We start from the raw sequence: 17,524 nt of genomic DNA on the forward strand, positions 1-17,524 counted from the left end.
ACAGCTGGGAGTCACCTGCAAAACCTGGACACCATCTCTCTGTTTCTCTTCCTGCTAGAGTACAGTGTACTGCACGCTCAGGGGCTGCCATCTGTGGGCTACCTCACTCCCACCGGGGCTGGTATGGAGCAAGCTTGTCAAGAAGACCCCTTCTTCCAGTGTGGACCATGCCAACATCCCTCTGCCAACCCCTTATGCCTTCCCACTCTCTGGTTTTTCTCAGGTTTGGCATCCTTCCAATCCCACAGGAATTGAGCTGATAAATGAATTCATACTCAAAGGTTATTGACTTAATTTGTCACCTCCATCCAGGAGCTGTTTGCACTGAAAAGAGATCCACCAGGGAGAGGGCAATGTTTAACTGCAAAGAATGCCTTTCTAAAGGTGGGGTTTCGGGCACAGGGGCCGTTGGGCAGCCTCTGTCAGATCACCACAGGGGTGACCTTTCTTTCTGCAAAGTCCCGCTGCAAAGGAATTCCCAACTTCAGTATGCACAGGAGTACCCAGGGGTGCTTGGGAAACACTGCAGATTCTTTGACCCTAGAGATTTGATTTAGTAGGTCTGGATGGGGCATGGGAATCTGCATTTTAATCTACTTCCTGATAAAGTGGTTCAGGAGCCATGTTTTGAAAAAAGTACTTTGGTATTGCATTCATTTGGTAGGGCTGCCATGTAAAATATCAGATGGGTGGGAGGGGGTCCTTAAAATACAGACATTATTTTTCCCACAGTCTCAGAGGTTACAGTCTAAAATTGAGCCATTGGCAGGGTTGATTTCTTCTGAGGTAAGTGGCAGCTGTCTCCCCCTGTCCTCATATACTCTTTCCCCTGTATGCATACCTCTGATGTCTCTCTGTGTAAATTTCCTCCCCTTATAAGGACACCAGCCATATAGGATTAAGCCTGTCCTATGCCCTCATAATAATTATCTCAACAAATACAGTCACATTCTGAAGTTCCAGGATTAGGGCTCTGTCATATGAAGTTGAAAGGTAGTGGCACAATTCTACCAAAGATAGGCAGGCAGAAGCAAATACTAATGAAGCCAGACATGGTGGCACATGCCTGTAATCCCAGCAACTTGGGAGGCTGAGGCAGGAGGATTGTGAGTTCAAAGCCAGCCTCCTCAACTTAGTGAGACCCTAAGCAACTCAGTGAGACTCTGTCACAAAATGAAAAATAAGAAGGGCCAGGGATATGACTGAATGGTTAAGTACCCCCGGGTTCAGTTCCTGGGAGAGAGAGAGAGAGAGAGAGAGAGAGAGACAGACAGACAGACAGACAGACAGACATTTATGTAGGCACAACAGAAAACACCAAGTTCTTCCCTCTTTTCAGAAACTGCGAGAGAGAAAACACAGCCAGGTTGGAAAAGATGGTAGAGAAATCCCTGGGATCTGCCCATGAACGGGAGGCACAGCGCCCCCTGTTGGCGCCGCTGGTCTCCGTTCAGGACACCACCTTGCCTCACCCTTTCAACTGCCTTCCCTAGTGTTCTTAGTCCCTAGGGTAGAAATAGTCTTTCTTCTTTCAGCTTCATGCGATGAGAGAACAGTCTTTGGTGCTGGCACCAGTGTGGCCGCCCAGGCAGCCCTTGCCTCCGCCTTGGAGGATGTTTCTTTCCCCAGGAAAAAAAAAAGAAAAACAGCGAAGACCCTTCACCCTCCCCATTCATCATCACCACGGGCAATCTAATTACAGCCTTGTCTTAAAAGAGGAACTCATTTACAATTGAGACTTCTTCCTTATGAAAATGTAACATCTTGAACTATGTTTTTATGGCCCCCTTTTACAAAAATAAAAAAGGAAATTAATTAATTTCCTTGTACACAGGAAAGGCTCACGAGGTCTTGCTGGTTGTACACAGAAAGGATGCTTGCTCGTTCTCTCTCTCTCTCTCTCTCTCTCTCTCTCTCTCTCTCTCTCTCTCTCTCTCGGCCTCCCGCTGTGTGACAGTAAAATGCTAAAATGATTTTGGCAGGAGAATATTCTCAAAGGCTGTTTTTATTTCAGCAGCAGAAGAGTATCTCAGAACGCAGGCTGCACCTCTGCCCTGTGGGGCTGTTTCTAATTGTAGGAGGTGAGCTGCGGAAATCCTTCCCCCAGCCGGGTGGGGAGAAAGCGGTGAGAAACCTAAGGAAGATAATCGTGTCCGCCACACTCAGTGCTCACCACTTAAAGGAATTAACTTGTTGGAATAAAATATTTCTATGGGTGCAGAAAACTATGCATTAGAATAATGAGGCTGACCCCTTCTCTACGCATTGCAATCACTGGGGTTTGTTTCTTTCCTTTCTAATCACAACATGTTATCTTCGTCCTTGCTCACACCTCTGTAGGCAAGACTGGCTGAGAATACTTTAGATTATCACCTTCTCATTTCAGTGTGAAATAATTGCCCAAGGATGGAAACTGACAAACAGGAATGTGGATTTCGGAAAGCAGGCCTCTTGTTATTTAGGATACCCCAAATGTGGATTATTTGGGTCGATCACTTCTCCCGTCCTCACTCTTACCCCTTTAGAAAAAGACCTGTGTTTTCGCAGACCTGGATTGATTTGAAATTTTACAGACAGCTGGGATACTGATATGTTTAATTAAAAACTATACTACACAGCAGCATTAAGGGTATGAGGTCCTGGGGAGCTTTGTGGGTTTAACTCTTGGTGCCACCCACTTACCAGCTGTGTGACCTTGGGGAAATTGCTTAACTTCTCTGTGCCTTCATCTTTTACCCAAATAAAATGAGTCAGTAATAATAATTCCTTATGGGGTGGTGAGATCTGAATGTGTTAGTGCATGTAAAGTGCTTGGAAAAATGGCTGACAGGCACAGAGTAAACACTCACAAAATATCAGCCGGTCTTATTTATGCCCTTGGAGACGGAAGAGGAGCTGCTTTCCTGGTCTCCTCTAATAATCATTATTAAGCATTGTCCCAGATGGAAAGAGAAGTAACCAAAGACCCTGCCCTCAGGAAACTTCAGTTTAGCACCTGTGCTGGTCATTTAAATGGTTCATTATAATACAGATTGAAATAGATGCTCAGAGGGGATCACAGTGACATGGCGTGGAGGTCATAAGCAGAAACACTTAACAGGAGAAGATGCAAGATGGCAATGTGAAGGTCTCCAGAGGAGGGAAACAAAAGAAAGGGGTTCCAGGCTGTGGAGAATCAGGAGCGCAGGGAGAGGAAGAAGCCAGCCTGCACAGGACACTTTAGATAAGGGTAGGGACATCTGCCCTGCAACACGGACAGAAACTAATGGTAATTGGGGGCCTCCTCTGTCCTGCAACAACCCAGCACCCCAATTTGCATTTCCACGTAAAAGATCAGCAAATGATGTTGGAACAATTAAGTACTATCTATATTTTTCCCCTGGAAGAGTTTTAATTTCTTTCTTTCTGTTTTTTTAGTGATGAGCAAAGTCCTATAGTGACCAACTACGATTTAACAGAAAGACTTCCCCAATTTTGTCCATATGGGCCATTTATTACACCCAGAGAACTCTTTGTAGTCACCACAAACGCGCAGCTACCTCTGGGGTACGATGCGACCGCTATTTAACTGTCACGTAACATGACAATCGAGTGTCCTATTAGAGCTAAAATTTAATTGTGAAGACGGGTACCATATTTAACTGCAATCCTGGGGGGAATTTAGGTTGACAGGCTGTAATTACCCAAACTGGAACCTGGCCAGGACACACCTACTCTTTGCCAAAAGAGCTATGGGGGTTTTAACCACCGCAGGCATGGGAAGCCGGCGGGTCTTCCCGACAGTGGGGAAGTGGCACTTGCAGCCCCACAGCGCCCCCTAACCAAGCTCCAGGCAAGTGCAGGCTGTCCCGGCCGCAGGCCTTTTTCTGACCCGTTGCACTTGGAGGTTTCCAGCAAAGCCCCTGTCTGCCGGCACCTGGCTCCAATCCATCACGGGTTATCAGAAACTTGCCATTTAAGGTTGTGCAGCTGTGAGTCTTGCAGTCAGGTTCTTACTGGCGCTTATCTGTGTCTGTCTGTCCTGCGCGTCTCCCCCCAGGTCCTGCTACTTCTCTCTTATCACGACAGAAGTGCCTGTCCTGCTAAAATAATTACCCAGCAGAGCACAGTGTTTCTCATCAGCAGCTGCTGTTTCGACATAGAGATCAATTAGAGGCATATTTTGACTGGGGAAGTGGGCTGGTCAGGCCGGTTTACGAAAAATCCCATTAGAATTCTTCCTACAAAATGTAGTTGGGTCTTGGAATGCAATTGTTATCAAAAAAAAAAAAGAAAAGAAATAAAAATAAAAACTGGGTCAAGAGGAGGTGGAAATGTGGCTTGCCGATGTCACTGAAGGGTTAAAATGGAGAAAGTTCTCGGCTGCAAGCAGCAGTGTGAATAAATGTGGTCTTAATTTAAGGTTATGGATTTTTAAAAAGCCTAGCTTTTTGTCTTCAGAAGTCTTTGCATTCATATCAGTTAAAAAATAATTTAGACAGAAAATAAATGTTGGAGCAAACTCAAATTATTATGTGCATTTTAAATAAACCTGTGTTTTCTGCTGCAGACATAGCATATGAATAATAACATTAATAATGATCATGATGATTTGTCAACTGATGATATTTTCCATCAGACCTTCCAGGCTGCTGGTTCCTGGCTCTGCTATTTAACTTAGCCGACCTGTCCTTCATGATAGCAGCCTTCACTCCGTCTGCAGAGTGAGAACATCTCTAAGCTCAGGATCTAGTCCCAGCTCTGCATTAATTAGCTGTGTGACCTTGGGCAGGTTGCTTAACATCTCTGGCCTGCTGTCAAAGAATGGAATGGCCTAGAGGGGAATTGGCAGAGCTGTAATAAGGAAAATCAAAAGATTTACAGTCCTATCACCTGGGATTATTTTCCTTTTTTAAAGAATAAAAGTTCTGAAAAAAAGAAGTAGACTCCAAAAGCAACTTCAGCCAAGCAATTATTGGTCAGGGCACAGAAGGAAGTTAGATTAAGACTAATTTTTAAATACATGTGGACAGGTTTTCCTCTCAGTTTCTAAGGACACACACATATACATGCACACATAGATATACATTGGTCAGAGGGGAATCCACTTAAAATGCTCACTTTTCTACTTTCCTGAAGAGACACATGTTTACTGTTCTTAAAGGGCAACAACAACATTATCAGAATATGACTCTCTATTTAATACTTTTAATAGTATAATGCTGTCCAGACACTACCAGTATAACAAAAATATACAAGGGGAAAGAATATGAAATTGCCATTTTGAGAGGTCAGAATGAATTGAATGTCAGAAAGTTTCTACAGTTTGAACTATTATTTAATGTACAATAATTTGGATCTGGAATGTTCTTCAAAGGCTCATATGCTAAAGGTTCTTCAAAGGCTCATATGCTGGGAGGTGGTGAAACCTTTCAGAGGTGTGGCCTAGTGGAAGAAAGCTAGGTCATTGGGGGCGTGTCCTTGAAGGGGCTATTGGAAATCCATCACCTTCCTGTGTCTGTCTCTTTGCTTCCTGCCCTCCATAAGCTGAGCAGGTTTGTATCACCACAGGCTCCCACCATGCTATTCTGCCTCACCACAGGCTCCCAAACAATGGGGCCAACTGACCGTAGAGTGGAACCTCTGAAACCCTGATCCAAAATAAACCTTTCCTCCTTCTAAATTGTTTATCGCAGGCATTTGTCACAGGGATGGAAAACCTAGTAGCACTTAATGTATGCTACTAGTACATGTACATGCTTTTTGATAATACTAGCAATCTAGTCTAGATAACTGAGCTTGTTTTGTATTTTTATTTCTTTAGCGGAGCTTATGGGATGATCAGTAAACCCTTCATATTCCTATCCTAACACTTAGAATACTATAACACAAGACTGAAGAGAAGCTGGCTGCGGTGGTGTACACCTGTAATCCCAGAAGCTCCAGAGGCGGAGGCAGGAGGATCATGAGTTCAAAGCCAGCCTCAGCGAGGTGCTAAGCAACTCAGTGAGACCAGGTCTGTAAATAAAATACAAAATAGGACTGGGGATGGGGCTCAGTGGTCATGTGCCCCTGAGTTCAATCCCTGGTTCCAAAAAAATAAAAATAAAATAATAAGACCAAACAGAAAACACTAGAGTCCCAGGTCACATTCCTAATCATAGGCCAGCCCCTGATTTGGTCCTATAAGAATATGAGCAGAAGCTGCTATGTGGGAGGATTGGTGAGAGCTGTTGATGGGGCTGTTAGCTTTTATGCAAGGGGAAGGGTACTGTGCACTTGTCAAGGATGATCACAATGGAGATGGTCTCTATGAGACCTCTGCACAGTTTCACTTGAAGAATTGAAATTTTAATGTATGTCCCTGGGGAGAAATTCTTCTTCACTAAGAATTTATGAGTTAATTGGCCATTATTTTTATTACCAATTTTTTAAAAACTACGAATACAAATAATATACCCAATAATGATTTTAGGGGCAGCTAATGTGATAGAATGGTCTCAAACATTTTCAAAAGAAAAAAGATGAGGTTCTTAGGGAAAGGGACTCTTTCATGAATAAAGTGAGTGGATTCCACAATGAATAAAGAACTAATGATTCCAGATAGGAACTATCAAATTTATCAGTGATTAGATTTTCCACTTCCTGTATTTTATTTCTGTATTTTTTGTTGCTTCTTCCACATCTGTAAAATGGCCAAAATAACCAGACCAGGTGGTTCCTAAAACATGTTTTTGAATGATAACTAGAAATTTTCAGTGCAAAATAATCAATAAATTGTGAACAAGTGTTTAAAAAGAAAATAGCAGGGTGTCATGGTGCATGTCTGTGATTTCAGCAGCTTGGGAGGCTGAGACAGGAGAATCACGAGTTCAAGGCCAGCCTCAGCAACTTAGTGAGGTCATAAGCAACTTAGGGAGACCCTGTCTCAAAATAAAATATAAAAAGGGCTGGGGATGTGGCTCAGTGGTTGAGTGTCCTGGGTTCAATTCCCAGTACCAAAAAAAAAAAAAAACCACAAAAAAACCCACCTGTAATCTCCTCATTCCAAAGCTATTACAGAACAGTTTTACCCAGATGTTTTTACACACACACACACACACACACATTTTTAAAATGCTCAAAAATGAGATAGTTTCCAACCTTTATGTGTGTGGGGTAGGGGGTAGCAAATCATGGACACTTTTTCATATCAATAAAAATTAAGCTATTGTTTTAAAGTGAGTACATAATATTCCACTTTATGCTAAACCAATCAGCTACAAATGCATGTTGAAATTGCTCCCACTTTTCCTACTGTAAACCTCACTGAGATAATCTATCTTGTTGTACTTTTCTTTGTATATTTGTTGATTATTCCTTAGGATTTGTTCCTGTAGGTAGAATGCATGAATCCAACCACAAGACTTTTGTTATGATTTGCTAAATTAATTGTTCACCAGAAAGACTGTACCTATTTACAGTGTCCTTAATAGAAAGTGAAAAGGCTCATTTCCCCTCCCTTTGCCATCAATGTGTTTAATGTTTGACAATCTGATCAATGAAAGAAAGTCTAGGGTGCTACTTGATTTGGTGTCTCTATGATTACCGGTGAGATGGAATTTCTTCAATCTTCATAGATAGTTGATTTGTATTTCTTCTTTTGTGGATGGTGTACTAATCCCACTTGCCCATTTTTCTATTTGGATGTTCCTCACTTTCTTATTGACCATAAGAGAACTTTACATATTAAGGATGCTCTTCTTTCAATTGCTTTATGTGTGAAAACAAATATTTTCCCCACTTTTCCCTTGTCCTTCAATTATTTTTGGATTTTTTTTTCAATGACAAACTGGACATTTTTATCTATAGCAGTGATTAACTTTTTCCTTAACATTTCAGTCTTCAGGCTCACTGGGAAAAGGCAACATATTCATATATGTTTTATTTTTCCAGTCATATTGAGGTCCACTGCAATTGAAACTCTCTTTTCCCTCAAATCATGTTTCTTGTTACTTTTTAGAAGTTCTGGAGTGAAGTCATAGGGGACTTTGGAAACTCTAGCATTAATAGTAACACTTGACATTTTTATTTCCAGTTTGCTATACAATCACTAATTAGTGGCCCTCCTTAGCTTAGCCCCAGGGGTCAGTCTGCCTGCTATTTATTCACTCCATAGGACACTAAGGCACAGAAGTGGGAAGAATATGGCATTCCATTTGGTGGGTGTCACCCTCACTGCCCAAAAACTCAGGCTCCTGTTTTCATGTGTGCTTAAACCAAGATGAGACAATTCCTCTAGGTAGACTGGCAGATTCCAGGATGCAATGAGACCATCAGAATGAGTTCTCTGGGTAAAATGTCACTACTCTCCCTTCCGAATCCCCAGTAAACTCATATACCATATTGAATAGATTACAACCTGGGTCCTTCCAATGTGGACTTGGACAACAGAAGAGATGATAGCACTTCTCTATTCATTGTTAATTGTTGGCAATCAGAATAAGAGACCTACAGCAAGATTTGGGAAACACAAGAAAAAAGGAGGAAAAGAGTGGAAGGAAAATGCCCCTGAACTTGGTGAATGGAGTCTTTCAGAGGCTGAGCCCACAGCCACCTCAAATGACACCCATTTACATCACAAAGTTTTGAATCAGAACAGGTACAATCCTAGAGTAGTTATTAAGCTATGTAAGGCACACTGGGGTCCCTCCAGCCCCCACCATGTGTCATGGATCAATACTTATGAACAAATGCAATAAAAAAGAATTCAAAATTTGAAAATATGCTTCAAATATCAGTCCCATTGTTATTATGAGATTCAAAAGAGAACAATTACTCTGTAAAAAAATGCTATAAAAGTCTCTATTCTTCTCAGTTTGTATGATCATCTCTTTGCAGACCAGCAACAGCTCACCTGTTCGTACAGGCACAGCTGGTACCAGTCCACAACCCACGCTTTTTGAGCAACCCTGAGCTAGAGCATTCAGGGAAGGAGTTGGGATTGGCAGCGTGAAATTCCTCCAAGGTGTTAAGTAATGAGGTGTGGTAAGGGTCTTTTGAATGTAGCAACAAATAGATATTTGCAAAGAGTGTCTTCAATGGTGTGGTTGAGACAGAAGCCAGACTAAATCAGTGGAGTTGTTTCTTGGTGTTCGTGGAGACTAAAAAAAATGTAGAAGTGAAGGTAAACTAAATCGTGAAGCACTTCATACTTTATACTGGTAAACATCATCTTTGTTTATACAAAACAGTTAACACAAATGTCAGGCTAAGTTCAGAGGCCTGGACAATTGGGTGGAGTCAGGCAAAGATAAGCCCTGTGACTTCACTCAAGTCCTTCATCCCCTCTGATCTCCCATTTATTTGCCCACGATCTCGTCTCTGTGTTTGTTTCCAACTTTTGTATTCTATGCTTTGAAGTTTAAATAATCACTGCAAATATTGGTGCTCCTGGAAATGAACCAACTTCTTTGGAGTCATGGAGTGCTATTGAATCTGGCTGTACATCTTCAGGCAGACAGCTGCCAGCAAAATCCTCAGTTCGTTATGACTAGTAAGATCAACCTGTCCCTCCCCGCAAAGCATTTAAGAACCCCAAAGCTTATGGTTCAAACCATACACTCAACCTCAAACAGGGATGAAACCCAACTGGATCTCAGAGGCATTAGAAATGCTGAGAATTTAGCTTCAGAGTCATGTGTGGTGGCCTGTGATCTGCTCAAGGTTCTAACACTTGATTAGATTATTCCTGCTGCCATAAAAGAAAAAGCCTAGAAATCATGGATCTCATGACCTTCTGGTGAAAGGATCTGGCAGCCAGGTGATCTACAAGAAGCTACCTCCGGGATTGGAGAAGGTCAAGTTCAAAGCCAAATCTTACCTTAAAAAATTGTGGATCCAGATTCTTTGTGCTAAGATTCTAGTGTTCATGGCAATGGTGTAGAATCTACAACATGGCCCAGCTGGGAAGGAGAGGAAACAATCTAATGCATCCTTGAGTTTCTCTGGCTTTGAGAAGGCCAAGAGAAAAGGCGGTGTGGAGTGTAGGCGGGCAGTAACCATGTGCTCATGGAGACAGCTGGAGCGGGCCAGGCAGTCTGCCATGGGGTAGTTTTTCCTTTTCTTCCCAAATCCCTCAGAAATGTCAGGGATGCCGGCTGGATTCTTGGTCCTCATCCTTTTCCTTTCTACAGCTAAGAAATTGACCTGTCAACCTGTCTGTATAGTATCTGATATCACAGCATCCCAATTCACCATATCATGAAAGGTCACTGCTGGCCTTTCTCATATTCATTATGTATTATCTTTGAACATTACTCCTAGCTTTAGAGACCTTACTTTGACCGTCCCCTGTGTTTCTTTTGGGGCAGACTTAGCAGAACTACCGTGTGGTGGTGCGCGCGCATGCGCACATGCATACATAGGCATGCACACCTGCTTTATTCAGACAGAGCAGAAGAAAGCCACTCGGTGGGTTCAGGTAAACAATGATTTGCCACGTGGTCCCTGCAGAACAGCTCCCTGATAATCGGCAGGGCTGAAAGCAGGAGCTGTTTTCTGTGGGTTCCCTTGTAGCTTCACATTGCCCTCTGCCTATTAGTGAAACTGGAACAAGCCATTTGGGTGGTTGTGTCCAGATCTGGCTGAAGAAGTGCCCAGCTGTTGCTCTTTCCTCTCTCCAGTTTTCAGTCCCCATGATGTGGACTCATTATGGCTGTGATCGTTGCTGATGACATTAATGCACTGTGCTGCTTCTCCACCGCACGTGCCATCTGCTCCCATCAGCCCTGTGGGGTAAGTGGTAGGTAATTGTTTCCCATCGGTAGTCCATTTTCTCAGATAAAGGATGCGAGATTCAAAAATAAACATCCACTCTGAGTCATTGCGACAAGGCTAGTGTGGATCTGGGGGCAGCCACCCCATCTACTGTTAGTAGTGGGCGAGGCTGCTTTCCCCGTAATTCAAGTCGAAGGGCAATTTGATTCATTAACAGTGACTCTGGGGGAGGAGGAGGTTCAGGGAGAGAGCAGAGACAAAAAAAAAAAAAATCCTGAGAGTTCTTCTAAACCAGCAGGGTCAATGCAAAAGAGAAGGGGAGAGATGGAGAGAGAAATTGGTGATTCATCAGCAAAGGTTTTGCTTGTGGATGGGAATGAAAGATAAGCGTCTGTGCGGTTGCAGCGGTGGGGAGTGAGCGTGCGCTCCCGGAGCCCAGCTTTCTCACTAGCTGTGGCCACGGCTGACTCACCAAGGACTATAGATTCCAGACCAGAATTGAAAATTCAGCACAAGGGCCAACATGCCAGGGCTCACTCCAAGGGTGAGCAAGCAGGGAACTCAGGACAGTGTGCTGCCAAAGAAGAACTGAAAGCCCAGCTCGCAGAATTTATCATGGGGGAGAAACATCCTGATTCAGTTACATCTTCCCAGACTCCCAGGGATGACCGATGGAGCTTTTGTTATTGTTGTTAAGGAAATTGCATCCTGTGGTTCACTTTTAACCTGCTTTCCCTTAAGCATTGCCATCCGTCCTCAGTTTGACCTTCACCTCCCCTCAAAGCTCATCCCCACACACATCAGTCATTTATTAAGTAAATATTTATTGCGGTCCTGCCAGATGCAAGGCGCCATGCTCACTGGGAGGTGGCTATAGGCCCCTGGAGCTGGGCAGGAATCCATTTGCCATCCACGAGTGTTGTCCTGTGCCAAACTAGAATAGCTCTGAAGTTATGTTTCTTCACCTCTATTGGGATAATTGTGCCAGTTTCCTAAAAGCATCAGGAGAATCAAATGACAGAATGTGTGCTGAACTCAGACTGGAAGCATAAGGGCCTTCCATAAACACAGGGCTGGGATAATGAGCTTCCCTCTGGTGACACGCTGGGAACACCTCCCCACGTCTCCTTTCATCTCTGAGATTCCCTCATGTCTCCTTGACCAGTTCTGACCTGCTGCCCACATCTGCTGACTCAGGCCCCAACGTCATGCCTCTTGTGACCCACTGAGGACTGCTCCGTCCGTCCCTCCTTGGACAGGGTGGAGCGGGACTTTCCTCCCAGAGCCCTCTTGGAAGCTAAGCTACACTGTCGGGTGCCTCCCAGCTGCCTTCTTGCCAGTGCTATGCTCTTGCAGTCAGGGAAGAAGACTCCCTAACACCAGATTTGCTCCAATCACAGTCAGGCCCGCTAATTGATTCATGTTATTTTATTTTCTGTACTGGTAGTTAGGGCCTCAAGCAATTTTATGCAAATTTATGAACCTTATGCAAATGAGGGCATCCCTAGACTAATTGCACACAAAATGGAAGCTCTGTAGGCACCTCCCCCATTTAACTGTGCCCTGACTCCTTCTCATTCCTTAAATGACTTCCAATCTCCCTTATGTCCACGTGCTCCCAAGATCAGCAACCTCTTCTCCCTGCATCCCTATCCACAGGCTTCTCACTGGCCATTTTGGAACATTTGAGGGACAGTGTCAGCCCCATTTGCAAGGGCTGGCAGCTGCCTCATATCCTAGGAAACTGAAAGTAGCCATGAGGAACATCTGATTTTTATTTTAAGTTATTTGAACCCCAGCCAGCTTCCTCCTCTAATCTTCCCAGGAGAGGCAAGACCAGCCCAGAGTAGTCTGGCACCTGCCCTGGGCTCATGGATCTGGCCTCCAAGGTTCTTTTTGTTGCAGGCAGAGATGTTTATGGTCCTCCTATCTGCAAGGGACATAATCTCCAACCTTGGGCCCATTCTTGGTCCCAGCTCATTGATGACTAATTCTCAAGAAGCTTCGGTCTTAGCCAGGAACATGGGCCCATGCCTGTAATCCCAGCAGCTCTGGAGGCTGAGGCAGGAGGATCTGGAGTTCAAAGCCAGCCTCAGCAACTTAGTGAGGCCCTAAGCAACTCAGTGAGACCCTGTCTCTAAATAAAATACAAATAGGGCTGGGGATGTGGCTCAGTGGTTAAGCACTCTTGGGTTCAATCCCCAGTACCCCCCCCAAAAAAAGAAGAATGTTCTGTCTTAGGTGTTTCCTTAAAATAAAAGGCAAGGTAGAAATTAAGAAGATAGTTCAGGAGTATGCAGGTGAATTTTGATACCTACCACACCCCATTTAGAAAATTTGGTCTCCAGTAGCTCCAGGGAGCAGAGGCAGTAATCTTCCAAGCATCTTGTGGCATTTTGTGGCAAAGGGGATCCCATTCTGGGGAGCCACAGGCCCACACTCGGCAGCTGGGAGATGAGTATGCCACCCACATGGGGCACCAGCCACACGTCCTACAGGCATACTTCTTTGTTTATTGAACTTCTCTTTAGCCTGTCTATACGGCAGGGATTTACATTATCCCCATTTTATCAATGTGGGACTTCATGTTCAGGGCAGGCTGCTTGCTACCTGCTGTCACAAGCGTGCCTGGAGAATCTCCTAAGTAGAGCAGCTGGAGTGGGTTCTGAACCTGAACTTGCTCAGTCTCCCACTGGCCAGTCCAGACTGGCAGTGGGCCAAGACTTTTGCCTCCACCCACTCCCGTGTCCAAGGGCAGGATGCATGGCTTGGGAGCCCTCTTGTACACATAGCTTTTCTCTATAGTCCTCTTTCCCTTATTCTCCCTGTTGTATGGCTTCCTACAAAACTCCTCAGAAAGAATGTGTGTGTGTGTGTGTGTGTGTGTGTGTGTGTGTGTGTGGAGTCACAGGAGACAAGCGAACTCAAAGCCTTCCCACCCTCTTGCCCTCTTCCTCTCTGTCCCCATCTGTCCTGTCTCCTCTGACCCACTTCCCTCCCCTGCTCCAACTTCACCTCAGCTCTTCTCTTCTTCATCTTCTTACTCCCTTCCTTTCCCCCAACCCCTTCATCTCCTCACCCTGCTCCACCCCTGCCTCTTAGAAGACTGCCACCTTCGCCCCAGCCTCTGGCCCCAGATGAGCCAAGGTCCATCCTCAGCAGCCCAGAGCAGAGCTAGGTACTGTTGGGAGAGGCGGCCTCTCACTTCAGGTGTGGGATTTTGGAGCAGTGCTTCTTGCCCTTTTCTGCCTACTGAGGGGATGCAGGCAAGATGTAAGAAGGGAGGCCCAGTTGCTGGGTTGTCAGAGGCCAGGCTGAGCAGCACGCTGTACTGGATCTGACTATGAATGGCAGGCAGAGCAAAAATAAGAAGCCAGGTGGAAGGAGACTGGGGTTCGAGATCCATGGGAAGAGCCTGCGGCCAGATAGCCCAACTCACTGAATAGCTAAAGGATGAAGGCTTTGGGGACCCACAGCTCTGCCAGAATGGAAAATAAACCATATTGTGTGAGGCAGAAGTCCCCCTGCCCAGAGCAGCCTTGCAGTCCTTTGAACCAGCAGCAAGTCCCCTGGGTCCTGATGCTCTTTAGGTATCCTTTTCCACAGGAAATCTCTGGTCCAGTGCCCTTCCCAGCTTCCCCTCTGCCCAGCCCTCCAAAACTCCTTCATTGCTGAGCCTCAACTTTCTTTTCTGATTCCCTCCTTCCTTTTGAGAACCCTTTTTTTTGAGTTTTATTTCCTGGTTCCATGGTTGAAACCTGTCTACTCAGAGTCCAGTATTATCTCTAATAACAGGTTACATTCCTGGAGCATTCACCATTTAATTGCTTTCATGTGAATTTACTGTAGTACATGATAGCTCAGAACAGCCATGTAAGGATATTCAGGGTGTGCACTGCACAAGAGCTGTACATTTAAAGGAAGAATGATTCAAATGGGAAAGATGTGCTAACATATGAGGGTTCTAAAGCACATATGGAGATGATAAACCTCCAGGCCAGATCTAGAAACAGTGAAGGAGATGCCCATTCTCTCCCTACTGAAACCCACAGGACTGTCACATGCTCGTAAAAACATGCATTTAACACAAGTAGAGACTTGAAAAGCACATGCCCAGGGCTGGTTTCTTCCATGTTTATATTTCTTCACTCTTGCCCTTGTGTCTTTGCCATGAAAGTCTAACATGGCAAGGCAGCCTGCTGGAGAAGGAGGTAAAAGTGAAGCAGAATTGAGTAGCCCGGTTGTTCCAGGTGGGTATCAAGACATTTGAGAATCACCAAAATCACTAAAGCCTCTTAACTGCTCTACACCTCACCACCGCACAGGAGCAAGCAATCCCAATGCTTTGGGATGTTTGTTACACAGTCTACCTGACTGATGCATGGAAGAATGATAAGCTTTTTCTAGAAGTGGCAAAAACGTGAGATGTCTCAATTCAAACAATAACTCAATAGTGTAGGGATAGTGAAGATGTTCAGGTTGTGCACTGCACAAGAGCTCTGCATTTTAAGGGAGAGCTATAAATATGTGAGCTATGTGCATGCCTTGCTTGAAGCTTTCCAGTTTGTGGATCACCTTCATAAACATTCTCATTTTTTATAAAACATACCTGAGAAATTGGGTAGGCAGCTGTTTATCCCCATTTGTCAGATGAGAAAACTGAGTCTAGCAAGGAATGAAGCAAGATTGCATCTGGAGTGTTTGTTTCTGGCCCCATAGTTTTGGCACTGCTCTGTGCTGCAAACAGCATTTGTAGAAACAGGGGTTGAAGGGACAGGTTCAGCTACTTGGGGACAGGGCTGTGGAATAGAGGGTCAGATGGGAAAACTCCTAAATGAGCATACCTGGGATGGAGAGGAAGAGCAGGGTAAACCCAAAATGAGGATTTGCATCTCCTGGGGAAACAGAAAGAGGAGAGCATTAAACAAATGAAGCCAAATGCAAACGGCATTTGATTGCATGATTGGTTGATTATTGTTGATGAACACTGGCCAAAAACTATAAACTAGTCCTTCCTTTGAGCCTCATCATTGTGATAACATCATGTGTCTGGCATTGTGTTAAGTTTCCCCATTTTACAGATGAAGAAACTGAGGCACATTGAAAATAAGTCACACAGCAGGCAAGTTGTAGAGCCCTTAACCACCACACTGGCAATGACCTCTCTGTGCTTAGTATCCATGGACGCAGCCCCATTTCCCTGGGGATGCGTCAAAGCTGTCAGTTTCTGTTTCCCTTTTCCTGTATCTCTGGTCCTGCCTGATGGTTCTGGCCGCACCTCAAACAATTAGAAGCTTATTTTCCCAGGACCAGGGAGAAGAACTTGTGTTCCTTTTCTCCTTGGTGCTTGTCCTGGGAGCTTCCCCTCCCACCACTGTATTGACCTCACACATGGCCCTCCCAGCTCTTTTATCCCTGTGGACGATGGCACAGCCTACAATCACTGTCCCTCTTTGCACCATCACCTCTATGATGGGACAACTGGAAAGAGTCCTGAGAGGTATGGATTTTCTATAAAGGAAAGTCGTGTCCTTGGTAATTCCTCAAGAGTATGGCCAAGAACAGACACCTTCCAGGATCCCATCTGATTTAGGCATCAGTGACAATCACAGCCATTTGCTGAGGCTGTCCTCCATTCCGGACTCTTGAAGGACATTTTTGCTCATCTCTCTATGGTACTTGTAAAGGAAGAGTATCATAATTTTCACTTTAGGGATAGGTAAACTGAGACTTAGAGATGGTAAGTGACCTCCTGGCCTAAGGTTCCACAGAGGTCCACTTGGACCCTTGGGTCTCTATTTTCCCCACCTCATGTCCTTCTGATGTGGATCCAAGGAAAATATGGTGTCTTCTTCTTTGTCACCTCCCACTGCACTGACCCGACCCTGGACAGAGGCTCCCTATGCCCCCACAGCCCTCCACACTGCTGTTCCTCTCCATCTCCTGCCTGCTTCCTTCCTTGCTTGCATTTCAAAACCTCCATCTCCACTTCCTGCTGCCACAGACTCAGCTGAAGCCTGAAGGGGGAGCAGTTGGGATAGCAGAGGAAGTGGTCCCCTTCCCCAGCCCCCACCTTCCTCCCAGTCCTGATTCAATTAGCATTGCCACAGCCGCAACAGAAGCAAAATGTAAGAGCTGAAGACACATGGTCAGAACATGTGTGTGGGTGAGCGTGTGTGTGTGTGTGTGTGTGGTATGCATGTGTATATTGCCTGTGGAAGGTGCACATGTGAGTTCCAATGAGTGTGTCCGTGCAAGTGTGGGTGCATGAGTGTATCCTGTGTGAGGGTCTGTGCATAAGGGTGAGTGTGCATACTCCTACCTCTATTAGGAGCCAGAAGAGCTCTTAGAGTCAGAGAGCTGGATGGCTGAGGGGTGCGCCCACCCCAGCCTCAAAGGGCTTTTTCTAGTCACCGTCAAGACTGAGCCATATAGTTCTGGGTCCCCTTCAGAATGGAGGTATATTTTGTCTTCTTGGAGTATCGAGAAGAGGTCAGAATAACAAGACAGGTAGGGGACACTTGCTGAAGGCAGAACCTCATGAGGGGTTCTGGGTAGCTGGAGGGAGAAAGACCATTTTGACCCAGGAGTCATGAGATATTGGCAAACTTTCCCACCCACATCCCAGGGTGAACCTCATCACCTCTGATTTCTGGGACCTCAGAGAAAGAAAAATGGCACTGGGGAGGAGAATTGCTAAGAGGACATCAAGTTGCAATCTAAGCATTTTTTTCTTTTGTACCACAGATTGAACCCAAGGGTGCTTAACCCCTGAGCCAAATCTCCA

This window comes from Marmota monax, unplaced genomic scaffold (genome assembly GCF_021218885.2).
Source record: "Marmota monax isolate L192 unplaced genomic scaffold, Marmota_monax_Labrador192_F-V1.1 WCK01_AAM20220418_F8-fsc00158, whole genome shotgun sequence".
Lineage (NCBI taxonomy): Eukaryota > Metazoa > Chordata > Mammalia > Rodentia > Sciuridae > Marmota > Marmota monax.